This window comes from Podarcis melisellensis, assembly GCF_964234715.1.
Source record: "Podarcis melisellensis genome assembly, chromosome: 4".
NCBI classification, from domain to species: domain Eukaryota; kingdom Metazoa; phylum Chordata; class Lepidosauria; order Squamata; family Lacertidae; genus Podarcis; species Podarcis melisellensis.
The window spans coordinates 4,421,453-4,440,426 of NC_138531.1; the positions used below are offsets into that span (position 1 = coordinate 4,421,453).

General features: G+C 40.3%; 1 protein-coding gene and 1 long non-coding RNA gene across 2 annotated transcripts in view; one reads left to right on the top strand and one right to left on the bottom strand.

Annotated features, from left to right (window-relative positions):
- DIAPH3 (diaphanous related formin 3) overlaps positions 1-18,974 on the bottom strand; it is a 128,846-nt gene that overhangs the window by 19,888 nt on the left and 89,984 nt on the right. The gene's annotated exons all lie outside the window — the stretch shown is intronic.
- LOC309367772 lies at positions 10,851-12,145 on the top strand. The gene is made up of 2 exons (XR_014167345.1): positions 10,851-11,223; positions 11,938-12,145. It is a non-coding gene; the product is annotated as an uncharacterized lncRNA (long non-coding RNA).

Sequence of the window (18,974 nt, forward strand, 5' to 3'; positions counted from 1 at the left end):
CTCAAAGCGTTGTGGTCGGAGCAGGTTTTTGGGCAGATTTCCACTTTTCTAGTCTTAGGTGCCAGCCCTCTAGTTATCCATATTTGGTCGATTCGCGTCCATGTCATGTGGGCCTCAGAAAAGAAAGTTCCTTCTTTCCCTAGAGGGTTCTTGATCCTCCATATATCAATCAAATCCAAATTGTCAGTCATTTCAAAAAAGGTTTTTGGTAGTCTGCCGTCTTTCGTTATATTAGCACTTTGCGACTTATCCATATTCACTGAGGCGACGCCGTTCATATCTCCCAACATGATAATGTTGTTGTAATCCAAATAGTCCAGCATAGTCTCATGCAGCTTCTTAAAAAATTCCGATTTTCCATCATTTGGGGCATATATTCCTAGAATTAAAAACTTTTCTCCTTGTGTCTGAATTTCAATTGCCAAAATTCTACCCTGTTCACCTTTAAATACGAATTTTGGTGACAAGTTCTCCTTTGCATATATCACCACTCCTCTTTTCTTAACTTTGTCCGATGAGATAAATTCTTGGCCTAACCTTTTGTTAATTAACACTTTTCTGTGGAGTCTTGTCACATGTGTTTCTTGCAGGCAAATAATGTCCAATTGTTCTTTTTTCAAAATATGAAATACTTTTCTCCGTTTTTCTGGAGAATTCCCGCCATTTATGTTCCAACTAAGAAGCTGTAGAGACATCCTGGTCTACTTCTTAGATATCACAGTTGGGTATCTAATTTGTCCTCCGTTCCCGAAGGCTGTGGTGCCGGTCCGCCTCCAGATGGTACGGGTCTTGGTGGTGATCCCGGTGGTGGAGGCCAAGAATCTGCAGCTCTCTTTTGGAGGTCCTCCTCGTTGTCGTGTAGGAACTTCTGGTGGTCTTCTGGTGTTTTAATTCTTACCTTCTTTCCTTTGTAGGTGAATGATAGACCTTGAGGAAATTCCCACCTGTAAGGGATTGCGTTGTACCTTAACAATTTTGCCAAGTCTGTATATGAGGCTCTAAGATCCAACAGATATTTAGGAATGTCTCTATAAATTTCTGCCCTTTTGCCTTCAACTTCCAGAGATTTTTTAAAATGTTGGCCTAGTATCTTGTCTCTTTCCTCTCTTGTTCTCAAACAAACCAAACAGTCTCTGGACTTGTCTTTCTTAACCGATCTTCCCAATCTGAAGGCCGTCACGATTTTGAAGTCTTTATCTTCCTCAACCCCCCAAAATTTAGAAAACAACTGCGTCAAAAATTCCTCTAGGTTGCCCTGCTCCAGCTCTGGGACGGCCCTCAGCCTAAGATTGCATTCCTTACTTTTCAGTTCCACCATTGACAGGTAGGCTTGCTGTTCTCCTACCTGTCTTTTCAGAGGTCTTACTTCCCCTTTGATCTCCTCCACCTTTTTGCACGCTTGCTCCGCTTTTTGATTGGCTTCCGCAGCTAATTTGTAGTTCTCCGCCGTAGCTCCTTGCAGTTTCTCAATAGCCTGAGTATGCTGGGAAACCTGATCTGTTAACTTGCTGATAGTAGATGTAGCTCTGTCAATTTTAGATGACTGATCGTCCACCTTCTTATTCAAAAGTGCCAGTTGTTCCAAAATTTGTTTCAAGACTGGATCAGTTCCTCCAGTTGCCATATCTTCTGTTGCAAGCGTTTCAACTTCTTCCTCCTGCGCCGTCAGCACAGTTGGTACCGAGGATCTGCGTTGATGAGTCAACGTTGTTTGAACAAGCTGCCCAGCTCTCTTATCTTTTTTCTTTTCTTTAGCTTCCTCAGCTAAAGCTTCCTTAGCTTTAGATGCTCTTGTTTTCCCTGGGCCACTCATTCCCCAGCTGCCTCTGTTCAAGGTCAAGTAGTCTTTCAATCCATGAGAAAGGCAAGTCCAGAATGTAAACAATTAAACCACAAAAAATCCCAATAAGGTACAGTTCCCAGACCTCTATGCCTCCGCAAATCCACTAGGGGGGGTTTTCATAAGAAAGAAAGTTTCTTTTCCGCCATCAAAGTTCCTATTTCAACTTTTATAGTCCCCAAGTTCAAAAAGGAGGCTTTCAGATAGTTCTGTTTCAAAATAGTGCCACAAGGTAACGGAAAGGTTCCAATATCAGTATTAAAGCGATAGTGTATCCATCAATGCAACAATTTGTACTTAAGAAAAAGTTTCAGCAGCCTGACAGTACTCCTTTGCAACACTGGCAGTCCGATAGCTCGGTTATCCCTTTCAATTCCACGTCCCTTCACAATAGGGGGAAGATTCCTTAGCGCAATGAACCAACAGATTTAATCCTTCAATCTTTTTAATTTCTAGAGGAACACAGTCTGTTAATGCCCCTTCATACTAATTTCAAAGTCTCTTTTGAGCGCTTCAGCCCACATCGGGTTCTTTGCTTTGCTCTGATTAGCAGGACCGGAAGGCGGACTTCCTGTTACTCGCCTCCCGTTTTCAGCCGAATTAAACGAATTTAAATCAATCTTTAGTCAATCTTTAATACCCCTTACTCACGGGTAAATTGCAGCCAATTACGATGATTTTCAAGAAGAAAGGTCGACGCTCATCAGCAACAGCAGCGCGGCTTCACTTCCGCGAAAAGAGCGATGAACTCACAGCGCCGCTCCCCCGTTCACGTTCCGGAGCCTCTTACGAGGTCCCTTCCTCGTTTCTGGGGGGGCTTCTGGCACCCGCCGAGTCCCACGGCCGCAGGCTCGCTCTGCCTACGGTTTGTCTTAATGGGTCTCCGCTTTGCCGCAGCGGACGACCCTTTTTCGCGGAGCCCCTCTTCACACGGTAAAGAGGACCGCCATTGCCGTTTTGCGCCGCCTCCGGAAGCCTGTCCTGGACCTCTTCTGAAGGCAGGCGGCGGGGCAAAAGTCTTTGTCCCCCCTGCCTGCCTTCCCAGGGGCTTTTAAATCGCCCCGGACAGCAGAGAAGTCCTCCGCTGTCCCGGGCGATTTTAAAGTGCTGCCCGCCAGAAGAGGTCGGGGGAAGGCGGTTTCCATAGGAACGCATTAATTGATTTTCAATGCATTCCTATGGAAAACCGTGCATCGCAAGACGAAAAACTCGCAAGACGAAGAGACTTGCGGAACGAATTAATTTCGTCTTGCGAGGCACCACTGTATTACTGTTACTTCCCTGGGGTTGTGGAAGTTCAGGGAACAGAGTTCACTTCATCCTTCACTGTCTAATCCTCAACTCTCGTTTAATAGGATGTCAATGAACATTTTTTTTGCTTTTTATGATTAACTGGGAACAGAAGCATTGAGAAGGTGCTGCTTTATAAAGAAACCTTGATGAATTATTATTTTTTCTTTCATAAAATTTACATACCACTTGATTGTAGAAAAAAACTTCAAACCTCAAAAAACTCATCAATGCCTTTCATTTAAAAACTGGACCACTTATTTTAGATTGCAAAGGTAAACCCATAACAAACAGGACACTTTCAACTGCATGTAAGGGCACTTTCGTAAGTGACCTTAAGATCTGCTGCAGACATATTAGGGAGAACTTCATGAGCTGGTGGCTCCTCCTTCTCTCCTCCACCCACTGGTGTACATTCTGCAGTACATTACCTCATTTGATTTAGTGTTGGATCTGCACCAGCATGACTTGAATCCTGCACTTAAATTGTGTTTGCAAGCTATATTTAAATTCTGCCTTTAAATACTGCTTTCTTAAAGGTAAAGGTAAAGGTACCGCTGCCCGTACGGGCCAGTCTTGCCAGACTCTGGGGTTGTGCGCCCATCTCACTTAAGAGGCCAGGGGCCAGCGCTGTCCGAAGACACTTCCGGGTCACGTGGCCAGCGTGACATCGCTGCTCTGGCGAGCCAGAGCTGCACACGGAAACGCCGTTTACCTTCCCGCTGGTAAGCGGTCCCTATTTATCTACTTGCACCCGGAGGTGCTTTCGAACTGCTAGGTTGGCAGGCGCTGGGACCGAGCAGCGGGAGCGCACCCCGCCGCAGGGATTCGAACCTCCGACCTTTCGATCGGCAAGTCCTAGGCGCTGAGGCTTTAACCCACAGCGCCACCTGCGTCCCTACTGCTTTCTTACTATGGGGTAAATAGATGCTTCGCTTTGCCAAGACATCAGCATCTCCATCCTGATCGAAGTGCTTTTTTGCTCCTCCTCCTCTCCCTCTCTGATGGTGTTACAAATTGTAAATTGAAAAAATATTAATGTTTTAAGGCTGATATGAATTAAGTTGAACTAGCTAATATTTCTTTTATTTTTAAAATGAAGGGGTGGCTAAATGGTGGCTCTACACTGCTAGGCTACACCTCCCATCAGCCAGTGGCCAATGATCAGGGATGGTGTGACGTGCCAACATTATCAGCAACTGGTTATCAACCCATGACCTAGGAAAGCCCAAGGTGTTAAAGCTTCCCAGTGGACCTGATGAGTGCCTGAATGGGACACCATCGGAAACCCCCTGCAAGGGATTTTCGGATGGGAAGGGTGAAAAGAATAGAAACAAAATGGCTGGAACTGATAGCTCAAGCTGTTAAGTGCAGTGTAATTTTTAAAAATATTTTTTGATAGGAAACATGCCACATAAAGTATCAAGACAGGAATGCCAAACACCTGAAGAAGAAGAAGAAACACATCTGTGACTTAGACTTAATCCAGAAATATTTTTAGCTGTTGGCAGAATTTTATGCAAAATTTATTCAGTTTTAATAATTTACTTAGTGCATTTCCATAAGTATCATAAAAAGCAGTAGCTAATAAAAAGATAAATACCTTAATCATCCTCTCATTTTCCAGCAAATCACAGCCATCGCTTCATAATTATTAACATTATTACATTCTAGTAACAAAAATTCTGCTCAACATGAGCCATTAACCACGGCCTCATTTGAACATATGCAGCATCTTTATTCAAAATGGAATATAAGCGCTCCAAGAGCCCCCTTCAGTGCATGGAAGGTTTGAGTATATGTGCCTAGTTTGCCCCATTTTGCTCCTCAGTAGGACCTTGCAAGGGGTTCTGAAACTCCCTCTGCAGACATGAGGGACAAAGGGACATTATATTAAAACTAGCAATGATCTGGCCTTTTTTGTGGACAGCACTAGAGCAAGACAGACTTTCACACCACCGTTTATATGGTCCCATTCACTGCATGAGTCTTGTAAGACTTGTTGCTAGTGTAACCACGGAAGTAGCTAAAATTGCCTTTGTGGCCTTAAGAATGTGACTCAGGTTCAAGGGCACAATGTAGTTAAATTGTCATGACACACCCAATGAATTACAATTGGCAAAATTTTGGATTACTATTATGTGTCTAGGACAATTTACTTTCACTGGTTCACAGTTTATATTTTTGCAATATTTTTTTCTTTTCTTTTTGCAACAGCATACAGTTAATGCAATAAGGCTGATGAACTGAAAAACAAAAGCCAAGAATTGTTTAGTCTTCTTTGAACAACTCTCACTAGATTTAGGTAGTTAATACTGAAAATTACCATGCTGTGTTTTGGGTTCATGAAATACAGTCGTACCTTTGTTCGCAAACGCCCTGTGAATCAAACATTTTGGCTCCCGAATGCCGCAAACCCAGAAGTGAGTGTTCCAGTTTGTAAACATACTTTGGAACCCCAACATCAGGAGCTTTCTGCAGCCGATCAGAAGCCGCGCCTTGGTTTCCGAACGTTTTGGAAGTTGAAAGGACTTCCGGAACGGATTCCGTTTGACTTCCAAGGTACCACAGTATACCAATCTGTGATTATTCATACTGTAGCAGGACAGACACTGCTTGTTAGGTAAAATTTTAGTGAAGGTCAAGGCAGCTTTTACTTTTAACAAAAAAACAAAAAAGAAATTAGCAGCATAGAAATACTCCTTATCTGAAAGAAAATTACTGCTCCAACCTAGGCAAGCAATTAAAAAGATATGCACTGGTACGCTCCTCAGTAATTCATGCCCCCCCCTCTAAAAATCTCTTATTCTAAATTCACCCACAGAACAACAAGAGGGGCACATTATTTTTTCTTTTAAAAAGCAAGCCTTATTTTAAATTATATAAAGGACCTTGAACACTAGCTTATAGGTGGTTTCCCATCTATGATTAAAAGTACACTTTATTTTAATTGCTTTTAAGCTCAGATAAAATGTCATTTTTAGTTACTCTAATTGCTTTTAAGACAGCACCAGGAAATAATGTTGCAAATGGATCAGAACAATTGTTCAGAGGAGTGCTCATTTAAAATAAATGAATGAATGAATGAACAAATAAATAAATAAAATATGTGATTCTATTTATGTAAGTATTTTGTTGATTGCATACAAAACACTAGACAGCTATAACTGCAATACTATTAGAATAGAAAATTGAGCACAGTTTAAAAAGCTGTCACTAGATATAATTACTGTTTCAAAACATAAGCAATTGTTTCTTGGTGACAGGGACATGTTCCCTTAATGTCAGAGCTTGGTTTTGTTTTTGCCTTGCTGCACATCACCCTAATCTCAGAGCACTGCAAGATTCCAGGAGTTCCGCCCCCCCCCCCAGGGTTTCTGTTTCCTTTGGGAACACAGCAGAGACAGTGGTTTATGGTATATGGTTTATTTACACATATATACAATAGAGGGGGTTCACAGCAGTTACACCCCCAAAAGGTCCTGTTTCTCCCATACCTGCAGCCTTAGACTGAAACAGAAATCAGACTCTCAAACGTTGCTCTGACTGTCTCAAGCTTGCTGCTTTACTTACTTCTAGGTCCCATCACAGCAACTCCACTCGAAACTCAGGTTTTGCCCTTCTAATGTTCTAACCCCACCCACCTGCCATCTCACACAGAGCCCATTTCCTTTGTTTCCCTTAATAGTCCATCACCCAAGCTATCATCTGAACACAGGAAACTAGCCTGGCTTATATTTTAACACTTGCGGGATCCAGGGATTAGACGTGTCTCACATACAGCCTACCTTCTTCTTCTTCTTCTCCCCCACCCCAAAAAAGCTCATAGTACTATACAGAAAAGCAAACATGAAAGCTGCTACATAGATAGGACAAATATCTACTGATGACTCTGGATTCTCGTACAGTGGCTTCATTCATTTTTATAATACATCTGTACTGTTGATGCAATCAGTTCCGACCTCATCGTTATTTCAAACCAATCCATAACAGAGAAAAAGGGAGGCTGTTGACAGGAGTTAATGTGGGTTTTATTTTGCTTACAATTGCTTTCTAATCTACTAAATGGCTGTGAAAATTGATGCACTGTTCAAAGTGCTTTTATACACTACTATAGATAAAAGGCTGATGTGCTGCAGTAATCTCCGTAATGCTAAATTGAATTTGACAAAGTTCTTTGTTTTCTCAATTTCAATGTAAACAGGTAAGCCTCCTGAATTTATATTAAATTTAACTGAAAGCATATCCTGTTAATTGAAATGAAGGCTGAAAATGGTTGAATGAGATAGCATAATTTTAAAGAAAAATTACTTTAAAACACAATCCTAGCACCAGAAGCAAACACTCACTGAAAGCTAGGTACCCCAAGGGTACCACACAAAAGTTAGGACCCCCCATGTTAAAAAATCAGAAAAAATCCACATTCTCCTGCTCAAGTAGATACAGCTCAAGATACAACATGTTTAATAGTACTCCTCGTATCACCACTGACTATGGATCACCTCCCTCTGGCTAATGGATAGGGTTACCCCAGATTTTCACTTAACAGAAAAGCTTTTTGTTATCACTGCAGTAATCTACAACTTGTATTAACCACATAGACAGGCTAGTATGCTTTTACAGGTATTCTATAGGTTATGCTTAAAATTATACAAGGCAGGCTTAAGCAGTATGTGGACCGAGAACTCCCAGAAGTGCAATCTGGATTTCAAAGGGGCAGAGGAACCGGAGACCAAATTGCAAACATGCGCTGCATTATGGAAAAAGCTAGAGAGTTCCAGAAAGACATCTACTTCTGCTTCATTGACTACGCAAAAGCCTTTGACTGTGTCGACCACAGCAAACTATGGCAAGTTTCTAAAGAAATGGGAGTGCCTGATCACCTCATCTGTCTCCTGAGAAATCTCTATGTGGGACAAGAAGCTACAGTTAGAACTGGATATGGAACAACTGATTGGTTCAAAATTGGGAAAGGAGTACAAGGCTGTATATTGTCTCCCTGGTTATTTAACTTATATGCAGAATTCATCATGCGAAAGGCTGGGCTGGATGAATCCCAAACTGGAATTAAGATTGCCGGAAGAAATATCAGCAACCTCAGATATGCAGATGACACAACCTTGATGGAAGAGAGTGAGGAGGAATTAAAGAACCTTTTAATGAAGGTGAAAGGGAGCGCAAAATATGGTCTGAAGTTCAACATCAAAAAAACGAAGATCATGGCCACTGGGCCCATCACCTCCTGGCAAATAGAAGGGGAAGAAATGGAGGCAGTGAGAGATTTTACTTTCTTGGGCTCCATGATCACTGCAGAAGGTGACAGCAGCCACGAAATTAAAAGACACCTGCTTCTTGGGAGAAAAGCAATGACAAATCTAGACAGCATCTTAAAAGCACAGAGATAACCTTGCCGACAAAGGTCCGTATTGTTAAAGCTATGGTTTTCCCAGTAGTGATGTATGGAAGTGAGAGCTGGACCATAAAGAAGGCTGATCGACAAAGAATTGATGCTTTTGAATTCTGATGCTGGAGGAGACTCCTGAGAGTCCCATGGACTGCAAGAACATCAAACCTATCCATTCTGAAGGAAATCAGCCCTGAGTGCTTCCTGGAAGGACAGATCGTGAAGCTGAGATTCCAATACTTTGGCCACCTCATCAGAAGAGAAGACTCCTTGGAAAAGACCCTGATGTTGGGAAAGATTGAGGGCAGAAGGAGAAGGGGACGACAGAGGATGAGATGGTTGGACAGTGTTCTCGAAGCTACTAACATGAGTTTGACCAAACTGCGGGAGGCAGTGGTAGATAGGAGTGCCTGGTGTGCTCTGGTCCATGGTTTCACAAGGAGTCGGACATGACTAAACGACTCAACAACAACAACAACAATAATAATAGGTAGGGACCTGCTTGCTTTCTATCCAAAATAATTAGTACAATCTCAATTGCAGTTCCTACTAGAATGGGCATGGATTAACTATCTTTCTTTCCTTGGAAGGCCTCTGATGCTTAGAAGTATGTGAAGCAGACAAGGGGAAAAACAAATGGAGACCTCCGAGAAGCATAAAAACAAATGGAGACCTCCGAGAAGCATAAAAACAAATGGAGGTATGAAGAGATGCTAACACCACAGCTCCCTATGGAACATACTTCACCTGCTGGTTTAGAACTAAAGCAAGTATGGGTTGCTTCATCCCTTGGTGGAAGATACAGTAGTAGTTCTCCTGCTGTGAGAGACGACTAGTCTGCTAGCTGTCTCTTGTAAAACACAAAAATACATAGCATAATAACAAATAAAAACAATACCCCCTGTTTAAAAGTCCATATTTTTAAAAAAAATATATTTTTATTAAAGGTTTTCTTGGGTTACAGAAATACATACATCACCTCTATTTTCAGATCATAAATCCTTTTTACAGATCACCTCCTCTCATCTCCCCAACCTTAAACTGTATACAACATCAAGTCTCACAAGGCTGTAGATTGTTTAAGCAGCCAAAGGCCTGGGAAAAGAGGGATGTTTTTGCGTGGGGCCTAAAGATATGTAACAAAAGTGCCAGATGAGCCTTGCTGTGGATATTGACAGTATAATAAAGTGGTGGTTCATCTTTTTGGCCCAAGGGCTACACTTCCTCTTGGCCAACCATACAGGAACCCTACAACAGCAGTGGTAGAGTAGCCAATTCTAAACACACATTTCCAGCAATTAGACTTGAAAGTAATATTTTAAATTCGCTAGGGAGATATTTTCCTGGAGATAGCAGGTAGGCTGGATAAAAACCTTCTATTACCCACCAGTGAAGTCAAATCCATCATGGTCCCTACAAGCACTATATGCATTTTCAAAACAGGTATCAGTTTCATTAGTCTAATAATGAAGTTACATGCTTCATCTAAGTTGATGAAGAAACGAAACATTATTTTTACTGTTATTCAGTGAATCCTTTCATGGCATTTGACCATTTTTTAACCTTTCTACTTTTTATGGCTGATCATTTTTCTCCAACAAGCCTTTTTTTAAAAGCTAAAATATTAACCATGTAAATTTTAATTACCAATCCCAACCTTTTAGGAAAAAAGAAGATTTTGGCCAGAAAATGAAAAGTGAAGATTTCCAGAGCAAAATGCAGAAAACTTAGAAGGGGAGGCATGTTGGAAATGTAAAGAGAAGGAAGGCACGTTTTATCACATGTGGTGGAACTGTAACATAATTTTTAAAAATTGAGAAATAATTTATAATGAAATGAAAAGAATGTTTAAAATAACCTTATAGGTTATTATAGGTCAAGACTTGCCAAAGGAGCAGAAGAAACTATTTATGTATGCCACAACAGTGGCAAGGATATTACTAGTTCAAAAATGGAAATAAGACAAGATACCAACAAAAGAAGAATGTCAAGAAAAACTGATGGACTATGTGAAAGCCAATAGAGACTTCAAAAAAGAGTGGGAACCATTCATGTTGTACTTACAGAAATATTGTAAAGAAGTGAACTCACTAGCAGGGTTTAAGTAAACACAATTAACAAAATGGACATAGAAGTTAAGATGTAAACATTCAAAAATAAAAAGTGTAAGGTAGTTTGAAAACAATTATGGTATAAAAAGGATACGAACAGAACAATATTTAAAATAAAAAATGTAATATTAAGGTATAATAAAACAAGCAGGAGAAGTTAATATGCAATGAACCAGAAGAGGAAGTTGAGGGAAGTCGTGGGGGGGAGATACGGGAATTCTTTTTTTACTTTTTCTATGAAATAATGTCATTGTAATCAATATAAAATTGTAAAACTTAATACAAATATTTTTTTAAAAAAAACGGGGAGGCATGCACAGAGAGAAGGGTGGTTCATATCTTGGTTTAATGAAAAATATGAGTGGGCAATGTGAGTGCTTGTCATATGGACCGCCTCTCCCCGTATGAACCAATCCAGACCCTGAAATCATCATCTGTGGCCCGTCTTCAGGTGTGTTCTTCACGAGAGACTCAGAGGGCGGCAATAGGAGAACCTGCCTTTTCTGCAGTGGTGCCCTGCGTGTTGAATGCTCTCCCCAGGGAGGCTGGCCTGGCATCTTCATTGCATATCTTTAGCTGTAAGGCAAAAACATTCTTCTCCCATGCCTTTGATGAACAATTTATAGCCTTATAAACTGTGGGGGTGAGGTGGGGTTGTAATTGATTTTATTACTATGTTATGTATTTCTGTGTTTCTATATTGTAAACTGTCCTGTGACCCTCAGATAAAGGATGGTATATAAATTTTACTACTACTACTACTGCTTTTCCTCCTACTAAATAGTGATAATGTAAATAGGACAGATTTAGTGTTGGGAAAGTCATTCCAGTGTTTTCTAGAACAAGAAAAAGCTCATTGTGAAGAAGTCTCATTGAGAGTTCTGACGCATTCCCTTAAAGGGTTAGAATACCTGCACCGAGAAGCAATATAGGTGAGAAGAGGCAGCAATAATGGGTGCAACTGCGGCTAGCTATAAGCAAGCTTTGTGAGCAAATTGAGCCTGAAACGCTTCAGGTCTTGCCAAACATATAACCCAGTGTCAAATGCCAGGTTGAGTCAAGTAGACATACGTAACAGGGTATAATTTTCCTTTTGAGATTCCTAAGAGGTTGACCTTCCTTCTAGCTGTCTGGTTAAATCAAAACTATACTTCAGGAATCTTTGACCATTCACTCAAACGGCAAATAATTTACTGTAATTGTGGTGTTAAGCTTATGTTTCAGTTGCTGTTTCATTAATAGTGTTTTATAGATTGGAATTGTTTTACTGATTATTTGTTCATCAATTGTAGGAATGACGTTGTGGGAGAATGTGGCAAGATTTTTGAGTGACGCCATGAAATTACGTCACCATAGGTCCTAAGAGCCACTTTCGTACCTCATGATGTCTGGGCAGTTTTATCCTAATGTATCTCCAACTATGTTTTGTTAACTGTGTTGTGTTCCAGTCCATGTATACAATGCACTTTTTCTATGCCAATAAAGGAGATTGGTTGATGATTATTTGTTAATTATTTTATATGATTTATGCTGCATTTGTGATGTTCTATTATAATTATTATGTTGTTGTCATTAGTTTGTAAGCAGCTTTGAGATTCATCTGAATGAACGGCATAGAAATTCAATTAATCAAGGAATGAGCAGCAGTGAACTCATTTCCCTTCAGCCATAGAAATGTGCATTAGAATTAACTCTTCCCCACACCAGGATAAGATATTTCACACTTACATTTCTAAGGTGCTAAAAGTATTTCATTCTATGTATTTCTTAAAAACAAAATTTGCAAACTGTCTCTGAGCTGTTTACAAAAATATAAAAGAAAACATCAAAATTATCAATAAACGGTTAAAAACATTTTAAAATATTAAGAAAATACTGGGTGGGAGTGTCACATAACACCATTAGGGTTAAGGGATACATAGGACAGGACCTTGCAGTTGTGATGCGCATACTCTGAAACTATAATTCTCATTTGGCCCCTTTGCCACTAGGTCACTAGGTCATTTGACAAAGACTTTTGTTATTCGGCCAGTTCCTTTAGAGTTAGCCCTTTTGTTTCTCAAGGGTCATGGGGATCTTTCTTCCTGGCATGTTACCAGTGTAAGGAGAGAGGAGACAATAAGAGATCAGATCCTCCCTCTTCCCATGGCCCTTGCAGAGTAAGTGTTGTGTAAAGCAAATGGTGTCTAAGTGCTTAAGGGAGCTGGATGGGTAAAATGTGAATTCTTCTACGACTCTGTTTTTAATCCAAGCTGGATAATGCAGATGCCTGAAATGAGAAACTCCTTGAGTTTCTGTCTGGAGCCAAGGCTGTTGATCTTCGCCAGCATCTCTAGTTGCCGAAGTTATTGTCAGTTAAGACACTTTGGTTAAGTCACCATCACTTGAAGTACTAGAAAAATAAGTCAGGATGCGAAGTGTGTGTGGGGGGGGAGGGAATTTTTTTTGAATAGCAGTACTCATTCTGAAAACCCTGGACATAGCAAACTGCTGCTGATAGTCATAAAAAATAATAATTCAAACTATCATACTCCAGTCAATATTTATAAGTAGGTCATAATCTAATATCCATGCTCTGCCGTTTGCCCCCATCAGCCAGTGAGCATACACTACCTCTAATCATAAAGTCTCCATTTGGTTTATATTAGAACATCACAACATGTTTTAATACTGAATTAGGAACATCAGATTAAAAATAGGTTTGCCATATGCCACCAAGGTCTAAAATAGACTTATTCCTTGGGTCACAGATTCATGGAGTTGGAAGGGACCCTGAGGGTCATCTAGTCCAACCCCCTGCAGTGCAGGAATCTCAGCTAAATGGGCCCTCATTCTTTTTTAAGGAAAAGGCCCCTTATATCACCATCTGCATTATGAGAGTGCTTTGTTAGAAAATTGTACTAACTAGAGACACAAAAACTAGTAAATAGTAGTATATTTTCTAGAAACAAATGCAATTATATTCATGCAGAAGCAGAAGACTCAGAATTACAAATCCAAAATAGTGTTACAGGCATGCATTCATAAAAGAATGTAATGTGCATATTATTATTTTAATAAGGTCACAATAACATGTATGACTTAAATACACCATAAATCTAAGATATACAAGCAATACATTAATATCTGATTAATTCCAGAAGTTAAAGGAACTGTTTATTGCGTGAAGCAATAAGACTTGAAGCACGTGTTTAATATATTGAACTTCAACCCAACAGAAGAAATCCACAATTAAAATGTGTTTAATCAATGTAATATGGCAAGCATCTTTAGCTATCCATGGCAAAGCCAAGTATGACATATACCCTGTAGATATTTTGCAGGAGTTGGCAGGATTAACTGTGCAGCAATGTCTTATCACTACTTACTCTCCTCATAAAGGGAGTTATTTATTATCATTTACAACAACAAATACTGTATATAATTTGATGTAAAAACAGAAAGGCCCGAACTGGCATGCAGTTGCTGTTTGCCAGCCACATTTTTCCTAATGAATTGCCCCTGTTGCTCTGCATCTCTCTGATTACAGTCAACAGCTTTCATTAGTCATTGCAAATAAGGCTTGGTGCCACCTTATTTACATTCCTATTGCAAATAATTAGAATTTCATGTTATAATCATGCAAGAAGCTTCTGAACTTGAAGAGGCCATTTGACATCATTCAGCCCTTAATTTTGCCCAGAAGAAACTTGGAAAATATAGTTCTGCATTTGTTAGAAATGTGGTTTCAACACACACACACCCTGTCCCTAAGAAAAACCCAGCTTCTAAGAAAAAGCTTCAATATATATATATATATTATTTTCTGAAGCAACTTTCTCAAAAATGATGTGTCACAATGGGAGTCAGGCAAGGTGAAGTGGGGCAGATAATAATGATAATGACAACAACAATAAGTTACAATTCTGTAATTACTCCTTGAAAATTAATGCTGTATATCAAACAACTAACAGTAAAAAGGGGTGCTCATATTATAAATTTGTATAATATAGCTTTAAATATTATTTTAAAAAGTTTTATCCCACCCCTCATCCTAATGACAGGTTGTGTAATAAAAATAAATATAAAACAACCAACATTTAAAAATATAAAATATTAGCTATACAATAAAAAATAGAGACAGCCTGACAGCTTCCTGAAATTCTGTCAATTTTCTTCTGCATTAAAAAACTTGGTAGCAAAAACAAGACTTCAAGCTGGTTCCTAAAACTAAACAACTTAGATGCCAGCCAAACTTTAAAGGGGAATAAATTTGACAAATGAGCTGCCATTGCTGGGAAGACCCTTTGGTGGGTCACGGGTCAGATCCCATTAAGCTGTTGGGATTTGCAGGATACTGGATAAGCCTGCAGGCTTCAGGATGATGCAATACTCTGCTGGGTCAGAGTGACTCAGCAGGAGTGTAATTAGTATCACCTGCTTTAAAAGGAAAGCCTGTGTAACAGTGGGTGTGGTTGGTGTGGTGGTTGTCCTGTATGGTGGTTGTGCTGTAGAGCTGTGGTGGAGGAGAGTATTCGTTTGTAAGTACTCTGTATGGACTGTTTCTTTTGTATATGCCTGTGTAAATAGCTCACATTAAAAAGACAGAACTGGACAAACCTGGAACTCTTAGCGTCTCTGCTGAAAGCTTCGCGTAGAATACGCGACATAAGCTGGATCTGTTAGTGGGTCCTCGTCTTCAGATTTCAAGTTATGGCAGACTGGGGTAACTGTGCCCTTAAAGGACTAGGTGCGCAGCCTGGGAGTCATTTTGGACTCACAGCTGTCCATGGAGGTACAGGTTACTTTTGTGTCCAGGGCAGCTGTCTCCCAGCTCCATCTGGTACGCATCTACTGCAATGCGCTCTACATGGGGCTACCTTTGAAGGTGACTCGGAAACTGCAATTAATCCAGAATGTGGCAGCTAGACCATATAACACCGGATCTGAGAGATCTGCATATGCTCCCAATACGTTTCCGAGCACGGTTCAAAGTGTTGGTGCTGACCTTTAAAGCCCTAAATGGCCTCGTCCAGCCCGGACACTGAGGTCCAGCGCTGAGGGCCTTCTGGTGGTTCCCTCGCTGCGAGAACCAGGCAGAGGGCCCTCTCGGTAGTGGCACCTGCCCTGTGGAATGCCTCCCAGCAGATGTCAAGGCAATAAGCAACTATTTTACTTTTAAAAGACAACCTGTTTTAATGTTCGATTCTGTATTGTGTTTTTGATATTTGATTGGAGGCCGCCCAGAGTGGCTGGGGAAGCCCAGCCAGATGGGCGGGCTATAAATAATAAATTACTACTACTACTACAATTCATATCACACATATGGTTCTTTTGTATTGCTTCAATGTTGAACATTTTATAAATTATCATAGTTGAAGCTCATGAGCAGTTTTTGGACCTGAAATCATTTTTTAATTGCCATTAATGTAAACTATAAGAGCAATCCAATATCAATATGAAATGATTCTTTGTCTTCTTCTTATGGGATATCTTGAAAAGGAGACTACTTCTATAATCCTTCAAAATAAACACTTTCAGCTTTAAGAGGCGAAATGCCTATTGTGGTACCTCAGGTTAAGAACAGTTTCAGGTTAAGAATGGACCTCCAGAACTAATTAAGTTCTTAACCAGCGGTACCACTGTAATGCGCTTTGAAAATGATTTGGAAACTTCCAAATGCTGCAAAATGCAGGATGTTGGTGGGAATTAGGAAGCCACAACATGGAATCAATTGTACAGAAGTTCTTCTAACACAGTGCTGACGTTAACCTTCAATTGGTTTGGAACCAGACGGTCTAAACGGTCTCAATATGTACAATCTTGCTTGTACCTTATGAGCAGCTTTGGAGGTCTTGCTCATACATCCACTAGTAAGATCTGTTATGATGGTGAATGGCCTTGAAGTTAGTGCTGGTTTGCAGGGTGGCAGAGGTGGGGCTATGCTGCTCTCCTGATTTCCAACACTGGATATCACAAGCATTTACTGAGAGGAGAGGGGAGAGGCAGTGAAGAGCTTGGAGCCTATCCTATTCTACCCACATTATGACCACACTGCACCAAGCTCCCCACTAACTTACCAACTCCTGATAACCATTAGAAATCAAGGAGAGTCTCACTCATGCTCCCTTGCCAGCCACTACTACCTACAATTGATTTATTAAATGTTACCACCCTTCATCCAAAGATCACAGGGTAGTTCATGACAAGTACGGAGCAAAAGTACTGTCTCATAATAATGTATGCCGATTTTTTCCCCAATCTACCTATGTATCTTTTTCTATTATGCATGGCATTTGTGTGCCAAGACCCCATGATCCTGCAGTTCAAAACAACAGTATATGGCATTATGGGTTTGAATAGGCCATAACCTGTATTGGTTACAGATGTGGTTGGGCATAGGCATTGGGTGAAGCCCGATAATACCATTCCAGCCATTCTGCTGGGAGTGCATCTAAGGGTAAACCACCGCTGGGATGGGGCTATGACTGGCGAAGAGAGGCAGAAGGAGTGACCGCCAAGTCAGGCCACAATTTATCCTGCCAGGGAGCAGGCCCAGCCAGCAATGATTGCCCAGATGGGTCCGCCTTCAGGGGAGGCCTGGCCAAAGCCTGCTGGACTGGCCAATCACTGGCAGGTAGTCAGCCACATCCCAGCCCCTTGCCGCAAAATCACCCACTGATTAAGGTAAGCAGACTTTTTGAGGCCTTTACTCTGAAAGACTGCCTAAAACACTTTAAATAAATAAATGGGGAGATTTGATTCAATTGATCCTTCTGGAATCCTGTGTAACAGAAGAATTCAACACCAAACTCATTTCTTATATCACTCCATTCTTTTTCTCCTCCTCCTCCTCCTCTCTCTCTTTCACACCCACACCCACCCACATCAGTAGCAGTAGTTCCAGTGGTGTAACCCACCTTATGTTGGGGTGTAACCTAATTGTGCATCATGAGCCATCATGAAGACAGGCATATTAGGACAATTCAACAGAATCAAGATTCCGTGGATGCTTATCCTAAGTGGAAGACATCAGTCGTGTCAAGCAAGCTCCCCTGCATAGCTGCCTGGCCACAGTCTTTGGCTTTTCCTAAAATGGGCATCTGCAGAAAAGACTCAGAATCCCCTTCAGCGCACTGGGGATTTGTGACACACATACAACAAACACAATGAAGAAACTGCATATTCACATTATAACAATATTGCTTCATGAAATTTCTAAAAATATTGAGGCAAGCAACTTGAAGGAAGTCTACATTTTTACATATTGTTCACAAAGGTATCACTATATAAAGAGCTTATGTTTTCTGCTATCTCCCTATGGAGAGTTTTCAGTCCCTCAAGAATAAGTCCTAGCAACAATTCTGCTTGCTCTTCCTAGGAGAACAGTCTTGTAATTCAAAGGAAATTCTTAACTAGCTCTGAAACCTCTATATTATTACTGTATCACCTGTTTTAACCTATATTTCTATTGTTTCTCAGAGATATTTTCTTAAAAAAATTTAAGTACAATATATACCAATTGAAAAGAAATACTATTCCTCCTTCATCAAATATATTTTTGCTATTACAGTATCAGTCCTGTATGCACCAAACTATTTTTCAGCTGTTTGATATATAGAGCACCATAGAGCTATGTTAGGAAGGTATGACAGGATTATCCTACTTTTTATATTGTTTTAGTTTTAAAAATAAAGTCAAAATATAAACAAAATCAAACATACAGATACAAAAGTGGGGGGTGAAAGCAAGGAAAGAATGGGAGGGGAGGGAAGATAATACCCTACATTAACACATGTGATGCATCTTTTATAATCACAATCCAAAGCATTTATCCTAATCTTATAAAATACATTCTCTCCACAAACTCAATTGAACCATTGGGGGTCTATGTTGCAGTGCCGTGTATCAAAAATTTAGACCAAATAGCATCAAAATGATCTGCTTTAGACTCTTCCCTGCTTACTTTTCTTTGATCCTCAGAGAGAGCTACATCCCATACTCTACCAAATCAATGACCAAGCAAGGGAGGTGAGCAAGTTTTCCATTGACTGACTATTGACATTCTTCCCACTGCTAGCAATAGAAAGACCAGTATCTTATGAGATACTCTGGGATTTGTACTGCTTTCTATTGGAAGCAAGTTCAATACTGGATCTGGTGTTAATGATTGATCTATCAGAGATAAGGGTAAAAACCTTTACCCAAAAATTATTTAAAATTTCACATTCCCAACATACATGTGTACAAGTTCCAATAGTATTACAACCTTGCCAACATAGTGAAGAGATATTTGTATTGATTTTGGAAAGGCGTGCCAGAGTACAATATCACCTAAGTACTGCTTTTA